The sequence below is a fragment of the Prinia subflava genome, chromosome 8, assembly GCF_021018805.1.
Source record: "Prinia subflava isolate CZ2003 ecotype Zambia chromosome 8, Cam_Psub_1.2, whole genome shotgun sequence".
In the NCBI taxonomy this organism is placed as follows: domain Eukaryota; kingdom Metazoa; phylum Chordata; class Aves; order Passeriformes; family Cisticolidae; genus Prinia; species Prinia subflava.
The window spans coordinates 11,080,951-11,095,360 of NC_086254.1; the positions used below are offsets into that span (position 1 = coordinate 11,080,951).

General features: G+C 40.0%; 1 long non-coding RNA gene across 3 annotated transcripts in view; it reads right to left on the reverse strand.

The window, feature by feature from the left end:
• The window catches only part of LOC134553383 (uncharacterized), a 146,690-nt gene that overhangs the window by 122,243 nt on the left and 10,037 nt on the right, over positions 1–14,410 (reverse strand). The window lies entirely within an intron of this gene.

Genomic DNA, 14,410 nt, shown 5'->3' on the forward strand with positions numbered 1-14,410 from the left:
GCCAAAAAGCCACAGTGCCTTTCTTTGGAGCCCGAGGTCCTGCTGCACACGCACAATAGGAATCAAAGTGAATGGGGCTGACAATATGGTGATAATATATGAATTCTTTTTCTCAGTAATCATTGCGTGCTAAATTTAAACATGACAAAGCACATTGTATTTCTGCCTCAGCTTTATCACTTCATAAGAAAAATGCTTGAATACTTCCCAAATTACAGTCCAGCCTAGAAGAGCTTTTTAAGCTTCTAGCAGAATTGGTTATTTCAGGTTAATAGAAGTGTTGCAAGGTCAATGCTGTGAGCCCAGCACATGCCTCTGTGTGGAGGATGACAGCATGCCAAGGGCAACGAATGCAATGCACAGCAGCAACAACTCACATGGCCTGTCAAAACATTTCCTGTATTTCCTTAGTTAATAAAAATTAGGAAATTATTCCCAGCATTTTAAGAACAGTAAATGATACAATAATGTGGTAAGATATAGATAATCTATTGCAACATTAATAGGCAATCTCTTAAAATGCATTTACAGCTTCATATAATGGAGAGGATCCTGAAGTGCCAGCTCAGTAATGCGCACCTGCTTAATTCTGAAGACATAGCTCTTACTTGGCAAGCTTCCCTGGGAGAATGGCTTTGGAAAAACAGAGTCAACATCTGGCTTTCTTGACTCCAGTAAAGGCCAGCCCCTGCCCAAACACACAGCACTGGCACCACACACAACTGCTGCCCTGCTCACACCTGGGCTCTGAATTTCAGAGAGGGAAAATCATCCAAAAGGTATCCAAAGATCAACAGAACAGGGCAAAAGGCTTCAGAGCACAATGAAGTGCCACGTTTCCAAAAGGAAATGAGACAACGGTGAATTCATCTCTCCTGTAATATTCCTACTTTTTTTAACACATTTGAGAGTACCACTGGGGAGGAAGCCCAGGAACACAGCCATCAGCTGCTAGCTTGTGGCACAGGCCACACAAATCATTCCCAGCCCATTACTGGTGACAGCTTAAAAGTTTGATCAGCTCTTTAGAAGTTAGTGCACAAAAACATTTCAGTGTTTTCATTTCATTCAGTCATTTCAACAGCACTATTCCATGCTGGGCATCTATTAAAGGAAGCAAATACAGTCTAAGCCTTCCCATGTCGTTTTCATACAGAAAATAAGTAAAATTTTCTGCCAATGTTGTGTCACCTCATAAATTCCCTTCACAGCAGAGCAGCAATGAGTTATGTGAAGCAGGCACTAATCTATTCCAGTGAATTACAGCATGGTTCTGAAAGCAGTTTCTCAACACTACCAGTGGACTTGGTTTCTAAACCAGGTTTTCTATATATTTATCTATATTTTGTTATTTAGCTGTGAATTTTGGCTGCTGAACTGCTCACTTCTGTTAGGCATGAGAAGCAGCCACTTGGGTGTGCAGCCCTAGCATGAAATTAAGGAGGAGTACTTAATACCTAGTGTCATGTCATGTGGGTGCTGTGCAAATCTTACACCACTCTGGGGACTGTCTGTAATGCCAGCCAGCCAGATAACCCTAATCAGACAGCCAGAAAACAGAAGATGGATTTAGTCTGGATCTTTTGCATTAAGGCAAAACTAATGCTATGACTTGGCTGGATGGAAATGCTACACTGAGTATCCTCACTACACAGCTTACATCTGCCAGTTGTAGAAACAGTAGGATGGACAAGCCAAAAAAACATCCAAAGAAGCCAAAAAGGTTCATTTCTGTAATTAGGCAACTAATCAAGACATCAGCTCAAAAAGATGCATCCATGGTGTGACAGGGATGAAACAAGGCAAGTGCATTTTGCAGTGAAAGACACAAAAACTAGACAATTAATTTTCTGTATCTATGTCCATTTGCATGGCTTCTCTTAGTAACCAGTACAGAGCCTGAGCAAGATCTTTTCCAGATCAAAAATATTTTAAAGTTCTAGCCATGAGATCAACACAGAGAAATTACTGTAAAAACCTGTCTAGAGCCCAGCTGTTCCACCCTTATGAAAAGGAGACAAATAGCCATGTACTGCAGGGGATGACTCCAGAGAAAACAGATTCTCACTCACTGTTTCCTTGAACTGGGGAGAAACAAATTCTTATGGAATATTTTCATGTGTGCCTTACTAATGCAAACACCTGCATAGCAAGAAAAAAAAAATCAATGATTTGTAAAAAACTTCATAAATCTCCTGCACTATGTTGCTATCTTCATTATGGTAACAGTCAATACTGAATATTAATTGAAAATCAATGGTACCAATAATACTTCAACTGAAAACAGACCATAGCTCTAAGCTGTCTTGTATCTCCTGTGTGAGGCTTTCTCCAATATCATCTTAAGCACTTCATTTTTTAGCTATAATTAAAAATGCTATCATGTGCTGTCTGAAAACTGATCACACTGTGTTCATAAAAACCTGCAACGAAATGTATCGTTGTGATCACAGCTTTACACAGAAGCTTCTCCATGGAGCCAAGGCAGTAGCATGTATCCATTCAGGATGATCAACTGGGCCTTCAGAACACAGAAAGAGAGATTGTTTTTCCCATTAACGGGTACGAAGGCTGCAGTTTAATTTATAGAAATTATACCCTTAGTAGATTCCCAGAAGCATGGCTTTGAATGACAGGCAGCTTGATTTTGTAAAACAACATCTGAAATAGAGTGGCATAAAAATGCTGTCTCCAGTGGTGTCCATAGGGCCACTTCACTGCCCATCAGGACAAATGTCCTGGGGCACTAAAGAGATTGCCTTTATAATAATTATGTTAGAATTACAATGATGAATTCTGACAACTGACAACTTCTTCAGGGTTATGACTGGAATACAAAATTACATATTATCTCTTCATCCCTTGCCATTTAACTTGCATTTCCTTCAACAAGACTTGGAAAACCTGAAATTAGTGTTAGCATTGGTACACCTCCCCTGCATATTCACGGCAAAAATATGCGCCCATTTCAAGTGATTGACAAATTCACACCCTTAATAAAGAAGAATTTCAATACAGTGTAGCATCCAAGTAGTTCACAGAATGGTACACCAAGAGTCAGGGTGTGAAATAATTACAATTAAAAAAACCTGATCATAGAACCTAAGCTGTAAAAAGACTAAAGCTTTGCAGGGATCAGAATTTCCATTTCTCAGTGTTGTACAATTTCAAACTACAGCTAATTCCAAGTCAGAAAATACTTTTCCTTTTAACACAAAGATATTTTATAACATTTCAGTCCATTATACTACAAACTGCAACTAAACTTTAGTATGAAATATGAAGATGCATAACTCTCAAAAGGTGCTTTTTGTCAAGGTGTTTTGTGTGTCCCTGACTATTTCCTTGATATCAATACACCCCCATTTTCAGTGTTAATGAAATAGCAATTCCCTAAAGAAAAATGTCCCATCAGAAAACTCTCCATAGATGTAATTATCAGCCAGAAGGCCAGGCTGCCAAAAGGCAGCAGAAAATTTGGTAAATGAAATGCTTCAGCTGTCTTTCTGGAATACCTTATCTCAGCTATCAGTTCTAAGGTTTACCTATCCACACCTCTGACCACAGGTCCTGGGCTGCAGTTCTGCCTTGCTCTGAGCACTTATGTGAGAAGAACAGCTTTAGGGAATGGGATTTCTTCAGGACAGCAGAAACCATGAACATTCTTTCCTTGGTGCTATTCTTAGACTAAAGTAGTCATCCTTAAATTGCTTCTGTGTCTCCAACTGGGTTGTCTGGCAAGCTGACAGACAAATCTTAGTAAAAGACATACTTGATAAATATGCCAGGAGAAGTACTTGCAGTCTTGTTACAAAAAGAAAAGAATTGGAGGAAAAATTAGGAAAAGAGCAAAAAAATAAGACAAAAATGCAAATTGCTCAGCTGCTCTGGCTTCATGTATAACTTTGGGAAAAGGCAGTAAATATTAGCAAGAATGACAATTTCAACAACTGGGTTAATGTCTTCCAGCAGATACAAGATCTGCTGGCTACTGAGTTCAAGAGAGCCCTGACTTGCACAGCCACAGAGTGCAACCTCGCTTCAGCATGGCGAGAAAATGATTGATTGCCAAGGCTCTGGTGTTGAACTTTGTTTTCTCCCTGCAGTATTCACAGCAAGGTAAGCTACGTAAATAAACGGCCCCAAGGTACATTAACTCCATTGAAAGGAAAACACATGATCCTGTCATAAAGCATTCATCCAACAATTCTTCAAAACCGTAAGTGAGGCTGTAATTTGCTGTTGTTGTAATCCAGACATTCATTTACTTTTCCAAAATTGTTCCTTCCATAGAGATCATTCTGCCTCCAAAGCAAAAGTCAAAATAGTATCACCGACCTGTTACATTTAGGTCCTAGTTTTGAGGATTTTTGTCATTTGATTTTACAATGAGAGGGATTAAATATCTCAGAGCTCAGTTACCCCAGCAAACTGTCTGCATCCAAAACACCCTCAGCAGGGCTAAGCTTCTCCTAAGGAGTAAAAAAAAAGTGAAGAGGGATGTTTCTATGAACAAAACTTTTCAGGAGAAAAAATTTACTGAATATGTAATTTTGACTGATTTTTTTTAATCACAGCGAATTAGAATGTATTTTAATAACTACTGAACCGTTACGAAAAGATTTAAACCCTGAACAATACTTCCTCTACCACACATGCAGTCATGCTTCCCTGTGGCAGACTTAATCAGAAATGGAAATTCATTTAGCTCCTGATTGATTGATCATAATGCCACAGCTCTTCAGCAAAATGGAATTAAGAGGACTCATGTAATATTGTTATATAGTTTCCTTGTTGGGAGCAGAGTGAGACATCTCACAATTCACACTGGTTTTTATTACAATGTCACTTGTTATTTGTAATTTGACTCCTTTTAAAATTGTTTTTTGGCTTAGGATTTATTCATTGTATCACTGCAGTTCCAATGGCCCTGTAGTCAAAATAAAGGGGCAGGAGGCCCTTGGGGACAGCTGGCCCCACTGGCACCCACTCCCTGCATGGGACTGGGGCAGAGACAGAGCCAAGTGAAGAAGCTCACTCAAGTCATGCCACAGGAGTGCAGACCCTGCCTCACACCCAACTCAGCAAACACACGAGCTCAATGAGCTATCAATCTCCAAACTTCACAGAAGAAACTGGCACATTAGACTTCAGCATTAAGTCGTAGCAAGGTGTGAATTATTATCCCACAGTGACCATCTAAATCTCATAATAGCAAAATGTGAAGATAATACCTACATTGTAGATCATTTTTCCAATAATAAAAAGGACATAATGATCAAGTTAGTAGGTATAAGCCTGATGACTCTGCTAAGATTTTCAGTTTTTGAAACCAAATTGGTATGGGTGTGCCTGTACTTCCTGACTGCTCCAAATGCAGGATTTATTGCTCTGCCTTATGTTTTTAATTTCTGCTATGGTTGGAGGAGGCATCTCTTGCTTGCGATATGCATTAATGTATCTTCTCTGCCTTTGAGTTTTCTGGAAAATAAGAGGTAGCTGCAGGAACTATTCCTTACTCAGTTTCACCTAATGACAGGCAGTGTTTCATAGATTATTCCAGTGCTGGAAAAAGAAGAATAATGAAGAATTCTAGTGGATGCAAGGATATGAAACACAGATGGCTATTAGTGGAAAGAACTACTTGGACAAATTCAATGGCATCAATCTCTGTGACCAAAAAAAAAAAAAACCCTAACAAAAATTCCCTGCAAAACCAGTCTCAGAAGAAAGTGTCATGCTTTGATATAGTTTTCAAATGCAAATGCAGACCTAGACCATCTGCAGGCTCTGCTGAGTTCAGCAAGAGATAGGTATTAGTTCTTCCAAATGAGGATCAGATCCAAGGATCAGCCAAGTGGCCAGTGGAAGCAACAGATAGGGGTGACCTTTATTTCTCAAAATTTTAGAAGTGTGAATCAAAGACCAGTGAAAACAGTATAAGTCAAATGACCTCACTGGGCTTTGCCAAGATGTTCATTTCCATGTCGCTCCGTACAACTTCTGAAGTACTGGTTCCATCCCAGAAACTTGGGCCCTGGAACAAGTTTTCGTGAGTTTGGAAACAAGTTAGTATTTTTGGTCAGTTTTGTTTTCTCTGAATTTCATCAGTAGTAAATTTTTTGTCTCTAGGGAAATACTCTGAGTATTTCTTGTTTGTAATGTCTCGGGCAAGACAGTGCGACAAAGCTGCACAGACTGTCATCAATGAGCTGACTCATAATGTCCTTCCTCTTCCTCCCCGGTATGTTACCAGAGCCTGGCCAGTCTGGCTGTACTTGGAGTCACTCTCTGAAAGTACTAAATGTCAACTGGAAAATGGGTCAGCTAGTTGCTTTAGGTAGACATTACTCAATATGAAATTATTGAAATGTCAAGAAACATTTGTGTAAGTATGAAGTGTAACTTGTAGAGAGCCAGTAAACGGGAGCACATTAAAATTTAGGCTCAGTTTCAGAGCCCAGTTTTTCACTGAGGTGTTTAAACAAGAGACACTTGCAGTGGTGCACAATGCCCTCCTGCTGTATTAATTGAATTGAAATTTGATGGTGTGACTTTGTGCTTAGCTGGGCATTGAGTGGTTCTGAAATCCCAATTTTCCTGTTACCCTTTGAAGCCTTGGGGAATAAAATCACAAAAAGCCCTGTGATGTTTAACATCTTCCTTCTTGGCTTAATGGTCTTGAGTCACAGTGTGCGGCTGGAGCAAAGACAACCCATGCTGGTACTGACACTGCTTGTGTCCTGATGCTGTCACTAAAGCAGCATCTATCTGTAACTGAAGTCATGTTAAGGGAGAGCAAAGCTTGTCTTCAACTGGTATGTCTTCATAAGCAGGAGATGCTGGTGTTCACATTTGTTTTTAGACAATACAAGCCACAATACCAGCTGCAGGCAGTGTGCTTGGACATGAGCCTTCCATGGGGGTGTGGTGAAGTGCTGAGGTGGCTCTGTCCTATCCATGGATTTCTGTTCAGAACACTGAGTGGTGATTGGAAGGTGCTGTCAGCATAAGCAAAACGTATCTGAATTTGTCTTGGATACTGAAGTTTGCAGTAAATTACAAAATTTATCAAATCAGCTGTGGCTCAGTTTCTGTGCCTTCTTGTCCTTACCCAGGAGTACACAGAGTTCCTGATTACTGCCCGTACTGCACAGAAAAATGAGGTTCTTCAGCCTACCAAAACACTGCTGAATCCTTACCCCCAAGGTACATCATGCCATGTTCCTGTTCTCCCCCTTTTCATGGGCAGGATCAGAGGGATGGAAAGATTAATTAGCTTCCCTAACCCTTCTAGAACAAAACCAAGCATAAAAAAAGAGACCAGGAAACATTGCCTCTTCACATACACTCTTGGAAAACTAAAGAATGCCAGTGGAATTGCTGTTTCAGATGTTCACATGTGACATTCACACACACCTTTCTGCCATTTCAAGAGCAGTGGCCCATGTCTAGAACATCATCTCCACAGCAGAACAGAGTCCCTGGTGGAAGGAAAAAAACCTCTAGAAAATACTCTTACTCCTGTGTGACCAACACTCATGGGCTGCCCTCTCCCAGTCCCTGTGCTCAGGAACTCTTTAGTTAAAGCCAAGCCATGTGCTCCAACAGCTGTGTTTACTAGAGTAACTGTCGCTTGCCCTCTAAAAGTAGTTCTTAGTTGATGTCAGTTGTGTTTATACAGATATGGGAAACTTCATGTGGCAAACTATTTGCCAAGTATCCTGTGAATTCGGCTATTTTCCCTGTGCTAACACTGGCATTACCTAGTTTTAAACTTCAACACATCTGTATGACAGCATTGCAGATAAATCCTCAGCTGAGAGTTCAGCCTTGAAAGCAATTATTTGGCAAGCATGTATATGCTGAACACAAAGGACACCCTGCCTAGTATTTCTTTGCTTTGGAGGATCACAAATCAAAGCCACTCTCTTGTTCAGCCACTGCTACTTTGGGAACAGCCCTCTTCCTCCTCTGAGGAGGGAGGTTCACAAGGAGGAAGAGGCAGGAGGTCACATCCAGCGTGGTATAAGCAGGGTGTCTGGGAACATCCCATCTCTGAAGTAACCAAATTCATGTCTTTTTGTTACCTGGAGCCCCTAAATTCAATGTTAGCAATGCTTAACACAGTAAGTGTGTCGCAGGCAGAAGCATACAGGAGATACAGAAAGTCTTGCCCATTATTCCCTCTGGATTCTCTTAAGACATTTATGATTGATATCCTAAACCCAAATGGTGCTGTGCTAGAATTGTGGCCAAAGCAGCACTGATAGCACAGGGGTATCTCAACTATTACTGAACACTGAGGCACAGCACCAAGGCTTTTTCTGCTTCTCCTCAGTCAGTCAGTAGGGAAAATGCAAGAATAACAGGCAGGACGAACACACAGGGTAAGAAACATGCCTGTGCAGCATCCTGCAGGAAGGAATCTATGATCATCATGGGTTATAGATGAATCTGAATCGACTCATGATGTTGCTGCAAAATATCAACTGGAAAGAATGCAGGAGGGAATGATCTGAAGTCTCAAAATTGCTTAGAAAAAAACAGGTGAGAGAATAATTTAGTCTAAGGAAGGTCAGACTAAGGAGATCAGACAGATGTAACAGACGAGAAAAGCAGTGAACATTAACAATAGAGGGCTCTTTTCAGAGGCATTTAGACATGCTAAATATCAAACTCTGTCAGGATTATGCTCCAAGTTACTCGCCCTACTACTGAAAACAAATGCATGTTCTCAAATTACACCTAAACACTCATACAAGATAATGGCTTCTAGAAAGCCAGAAGCATCACTTCAATAGAAGAAGCAAGATTCTGCTCTATAAACAGACCTCAGTTCTGAGCAACTCAAATCAGACTTCGGGATCTTAACTCCAGTTCAAGCCATGTCTATGCAAATGATTCCAACAGGACTGCCGTATTTTCTACAAATGAAAAGAACAGAACAATCCTGCTCACCTGCAGCAAGACATAGTCTCATTATAATCCACATCAAGTACCTCTCGACAACTTACTGGAACATGATGGTTAAAAATTTGAGCAAGCAGCTGTCAAGGAGTTTATCATTCTGCTAACGTTTGAGGTACAGATGTCAAGCGTTAACAGACTTGCTACAGTGTAAAAGAGCAGGAAGTCTCCGACCTTTCAGTTCAAAGAGAATAGTACCTCAAAATCCTTTTGATCTGGGGATGACCTGCAAATCTGCACTTACCCGTTCATTCTGCTGACTCCCAAGACAGCCAAGAAGAAAAACCTCATGACAAGCAACTTGGCAAAGCAGACGGTTACGGGATACAAAACAGAAAAACCACAGAGCTGCAGTAAGTTTATAGTGATCCTTTCCCAGTACGTTTCTTAATAATTGCAACAATTTATATGTTTCTTGATTTTTCAATTAGACCAGATCCCAGAACTAGTGAAAACACGGAAAATCTTTCTGCTGATCTCAGGAACTTTGGACTAGTTTCTTCTGAAGTGATTTGTGTTTCATTCTGCATTGCAGGTTAAACTTGTGTTCATCAAAGCACTGGCGACACTATCAGAAAGACTATGTGACACTTCGATGCCATTCCACCAGTTTAAAAAATACTCCATGAAGAAGTTGACCTTTTCTCAGTCAAAATATAAATGCCAAAGTTGCAGGAATCTATCTTTCAATTACTGTCACATTGATAGCGAAAAATGTTGTAACACTGCACTTAAAACATTACCAAGACTAGATGTACTTCAAAGGCAATCTTCCCTTTCAGGGTGGATTCTTGATTTCTGAAATGCAATGAATCTTATGCAACTTTTCCTCACAAATATGACAATACTGGGGATTAAGAATCACTTTAAAGAGGGAAGGACTAAGAAAATGTCGGGGAAGGAGCACCAGGCACTTGCCTGACTACAAGGAGCGGCTCTTAACCACAGGCTGGCTGGGGCAATTAATGCCCCCCAGTCTCGCAAAGAGAGACCAGAACTCTGTGTTCCACTACACTGACAAAGTTTCTGCCAGGGCTGTAGGGAATGCTGCCAGCCAGAGGCAGAAGGCACAGGCACCAGCAGCAGGGAAGAAGGGTCCCTACTTCCTGGGGAACAAGTGTCTTTTTTACCCTCTTCCCAAGGTTCACACTTTTGCCAGAAAATGTGCTTCCAAATGAGTTCCCTAGGAAGCAGAAGATAACATCCAAACCCCTAATTTTTAAAACTCAGCCTGAAGCAACCACAGAAAAGTTCTGGTTGAGAAGAAATGCCGTAAGGAATAAATGATCCAAAGTGCCTGCTGCTCTTTAAAGACATTTTTCCTTTTACTTTCCTTTTCCTTTGAACTGAATGAGGCTACAAGTCCAGCTTGCCAAAAAAAGTAGCAAATACTGCACTTGAAACTCACCAGAGCTGAAACTTTACACAGGCCCAATTCTACTTCAGCTCCATTTGATATTCTAGATCAGGATCCTTCTCTGCACAGGTGAATGGCAAATGTTTAATTCATCCCTCTGTGTCTCTGTACGTCTGTCTCATTATCCATATACCCATGAAGTTACAGGATATTCACGATGATGATATATGAGCCCCTGCCCCTAAGGGAAAGGATTGCTGCTTTTAACCTAGAGTTTCAGCTCAGAAAAAAAAAAAAAAAAAGAAAAGAATTTATACCAAAGTGTGTGAAGATCCCTAAATTTCAGTTATTGCTTCCACTTCTCAAAGAAGGCATATACTTGCAATGCTAAGTGACAGCATAAAACCCTTAGATAGGTGCATAACAATTTATTAATTACCTCTAATATAGACAGAAGCCATTGGACATAGATATGATACAAGGAAACTGCCATGAATTACCACCATAGATTAAGAAACATCTGGGGTTTTGCTTCCTCTTGTCACTCATTCCATCTTTTTCATTTCCTATTCTTTCATCTCATGGTAGGAATGCTGAATACTAACAAGATGTATGTATTTAACTGTGCTCACTCATTTCCATGCTAATTAATTCAGGTTCCAATATATGCATTTTGTGCAGGTTTGATAAATCCCTCTTAAATTGGTAATTTGAGCCCAAATCTTCTCCCAGGTCAGAGAGAATCATTCAGTTTCTGGCCATCTCTGCCTATGATGTCAGAGCAGGGATTATTTTAATTAAAATGTAGGTGAGAAAATCAATCAAAATATATCAAACAGGCCAGATCACCCATTACCTGTAGCTAGTATATATATATGGGATTCTAATCCAATTTATGAAGCTTTCAAGCCAGTAAACCAATTAATTTTAAAATGCATTTCAGTCAAGATGAAAAACTACTTTGTCTTGTGCTTTGTTTTTTAAGGTGCAGGATGAATAAGTCACAGAAGACAACAGAAAAGCATTTTCTTCTTGTTTTTGTTTTTTAATGATACAAATGCAGTGATTACTCCTAAGTGATATCCATCAGAAGTCTCCTGGCAGTTTATATACAACTTTAACAACAGTTAAAGTACCTCAAATTCTTTGAGAGTGATGTTAGCAAACTGGGTTTCTGTGCATTTTTTCTGCCATTACTTGCTTTCATTCTGACATGTTAAACCATAAGACAGAAGGAATCTACTATGGTCCCACTGTGTTCTCCCTGTTTCCTTGCCACTCACAGATGCAAGAAGCTCTAAAAGCCTTCAAGGGAATAGTAAATATTCAGGAAAAGATATTGAAATTATTAGATATGGGACCACTATGCAAGTACATAGAATATAATTACCTTACATCACGTATTTCACTGAGCTCAAGACTGTAATTATTATTTTGGTTTATGTTACAATTATAAAAAACAGGAAAAAAACAGAGTCATGCAGCAAAAAAAGCTCTTCACTGTAAAGTATTAAGTGAAAATACTGAAAAACAGGATAGTGTGTAATTAGACATAACATATATCCAAGCAGATATTTACAGTCTTCAGGACAGTAAGACAAACAAGAAGCAAAAAACCTGCCCAAATATAACAAAAGTGACCATCGTTTGGTGTACCAGAGGGCAATTTCATTCTGCATCACCAGAAATGGTTATTCAATTGTGATGTATTCCATTCTTCTGAACACTTTTTTCCCAGTTTTTCAGGTTTTGTCAGGGAGAACAAAAATAGAAGAAGGAATGAAAACAAGAACAAAAAAATTTTCTATATCACCCAGCATAAAATGTATTTCATAGTAAAAGTACTCAGGAATCAGGGGAAAAGAAAATAAATTCCTATTTTTATGCCAAAGTTACATCATAAAATAATAGTTTAAGAACTGCCTGTATTCATAGTCTCAGTTTCAGTACAAATGCTGCATTCATAAAAAGAAATATAGGGTAGTAGGGCTGGATTTATCACTGGAATTTGCACACTGCCATAAAGAATGTCCTCTATTAGTGACAACAGCTGTTGGTTTAATAACCCTAGAAAAGATCATTAAATTCCTTCAAATTTCCCATAAACAGATGGAAGAAATGCAAAAGTGTTAAAACATATGGGAGAACATATTGGAATTCAGCAGCCTCCTGGAGCGGCCAGGAATCCCAACACTGCAGCCTCCAGGCTGACACAGGTCCCCCACAGCACTGGAGGTGGTTTGCTGTGGAAATGATGGAAATACTGGGAGATGATGGAACAGGATGGATGTCTAGGGGCAGGGGTTGCTCTGACAGTTCACCCTCATGGCCTTTGAAGGCACCAATTTCCTTCCCACTCGATTTCCTTGGGAAGTTCTTTGCACCCAGAATTTCAGGACATACAAAATTTTAACTCACAGAGGAACCCTTTCCCCCAAGAGCTGGAGCAAACCCATGACTGTGGATCCCCTCTGCACTTCTTAGAACAAGAAAAAATTCATTTTAGGAAATGGGAATTTCCCAACACCTTGAAAGAAAAATCACAACAGGTCCCAGAAGAAATGTTTCCTGTGAGGCTTTCTTGTCTTGCACTGCAGTAAATCCCCCAGGCTGGGACTCCCAGGACAGAGTGCCCTTAAGGAGGCATTGGCACTGAAAACAAGATAAATTAAATCCTTCCTCACCAATCAGGCTGCAACTCACTTCATGCGGCCCAGCCAGGAAAGCAGGAGCGCCATTTCGCCAACCTCACTCAGTGAGTGTCTTCATGCAGCTACAAGCAGAAGCCCTTATATTTGTGACTCTTTATATATCATCTGCATTGGATTTTGTGAACTTTTTATCTTCCCAGTGAATGCAATTCCCACCCAAACAAGCTGACAGGCAGTTCACGAGCCATCTGCAATATGATGCACCTTCCTTATGTACACAAGTAACTGTAAATTTGTTCTTTCAAAAGACTACTTTTTCTTCAGCAAAATCTAGTTACAATATTAAGCCATAAATGTAGATCTTGTCTCATTGTTTCTTTATGGTAAATTTTCATAAACAAATGGTTCCTGTCTTCTCTAAATTGATAGCACAAAATGGACAAGTTTATCAAAGTTGTTCCAAACTATATATAACATAATGGTGGTTTTGTAAATCCAAGTCAAGTACATAATTGCAAATAATATTTCCACCATTACTCACTTGAGGAAAAAGGTACTTCAGTGAAATTTTAGCTAATAATTGACTGTTTAGAAAATCCATCATTTCAACTCACAAGAACACAGGCAAGTTGATACATCTTATTTATATACAAACACTTCTACTTGCCACCTCTCATGCCTGCCTACCACAGTGCACATCGCAAAACCTGTGACAAATTCAACAGCTTTCTGTTCTGTCCCAAAGAAATGTTATAGGTTGAAAGGGTTTACTCCCTACACTTTTTTTTGGCTTTTGTTTCGTTCAAAGTGCTGTCAAGCAGCACAGTTCATGGTGAGAACTTCTGGTAACAGAATCAGAAATAGCTGCTCTCTTTTTTGAGCCCAGTATAAAAGCCACCAACCCTGCTTTCTCCTCCTTGCCTCTTGCATTCCTCTCAGCTCTTCAGACCCATTTTCCAACCCTACTCTTCTGTGACTTCCTTTTGTAGTGATGACTTCATATTGGACAACCAGTCTATCACTGAAATCAATTGCTTGCACATTCTTGCAGAGCAGGCTTTCAATACATCAGTAACAAACACAAGTGAGTTACAGGGAGTTCTAGGAGGTTCCTTTCACTGTTCAGTTCCTACATTGCAGTAGGGAAACACAACATTCTATTATTGGCATCTAATAACAGAACAGACCCTCTCCCTAGATAAACAGCTGATCTGTACTTGCTGATACCAATCTGCTGTGGTGGGTAATGTAGTCAATGATACCGACCAAGCTCTGTTCATTCGCAAAGCTATCAGTTTCAAATTCATTCCGTGCCTTTGTGTTTAAAACCCCACTCTGGAGCTGCAAACACAAAATATTAGTCAGCCAGCCTCTTGCAGAGATCCAGACCCCTTCTCACACCCACTGTCCTGCCTCAGTTTTTGCAAGGGGT